This window comes from Olea europaea, unplaced genomic scaffold (assembly GCF_002742605.1).
Source record: "Olea europaea var. sylvestris unplaced genomic scaffold, O_europaea_v1 scaffold2508, whole genome shotgun sequence".
NCBI lineage: Eukaryota > Viridiplantae > Streptophyta > Magnoliopsida > Lamiales > Oleaceae > Olea > Olea europaea.
The window spans coordinates 91,072-91,929 of NW_019243322.1; the positions used below are offsets into that span (position 1 = coordinate 91,072).

The 858-nt window shown below is 32.4% G+C and overlaps 1 long non-coding RNA gene across 1 annotated transcript; it reads right to left on the bottom strand.

Annotated features, from left to right (window-relative positions):
• Positions 1-105: 105 nt before the first annotated feature.
• LOC111382472 lies at positions 106-852 on the bottom strand. The gene is made up of 2 exons (XR_002700517.1): positions 522-852; positions 106-177 (listed from the first exon to the last, which is right to left on the bottom strand). It is a non-coding gene; the product is annotated as an uncharacterized LOC111382472 (long non-coding RNA).
• Positions 853-858: the final 6 nt, after the last annotated feature.

An 858-nucleotide genomic window follows, 5' to 3' on the forward strand; every position in this document is an offset into this window, starting at 1 on the left:
AAAAAAAAAAAATCCAAATTTCAAAAGAAAATTAAAGAAAAATCACAGAGCAAAAATGTAAGATTTCAAGAAAATCCAAGATTTAAGGAGTATTAATTTAGAGGACCTCTCAAGAGCAAGAACAAATTTAATCTCTTTATGTGAAATCCCCCAAAACTCTCTCCTCCAGAACAAGTCCTGCAAAACAGAACCCAGAAAAGTAGCAAAAAAATTTCAGATCCACTATTAAAACCTCCAAAATTCACAATAAACATCGTAAGAAAATATAAACAGAACATAATATGACATCTACAATAAAAAACCCACAAAAGGGTTTAAGGAAGAAATGTGCAAACAAAAAAAATAAAAATAAATAACAAATCAAACCCCAGGAAAAAAAAAACACAAAAATATATCAGATCAACCTTCAAATCCTAAAACTAGACCAAAAAAAATCAAAAATTACAAATATATGCACACAGAAAAATCCTTGGACATATACATAGGAAAAACCCACAAGGGTTTTAAGGAAGAAGTTTCACCTTTTGGGCCTCAAACGCATCGAAAAAAATGGAGGAAAGATGGGGGTTCTCTTCTGGAGTGCACAGAAGATGGATTGTTGCATGCACAGAACAGTCGAAGAAGAAGGAACAGAGAAATAGAGATTCAATGAAGACCCAAAAACAACATCCAAATCAGAACTTCTCGACATAAAATCACTGGAACACCAAACCCTTTTTCTCAAACAAAAGCCGCTTTCTTCTTCTCAACACTTGATAACGAAAAACAGAGAAGAGAAAAGGAGAGAAAATGGGATCAAAATACACCTATGTAGATATGTGCGTTTATAGAAGATTAGAAATCAATGGCTATTATTTT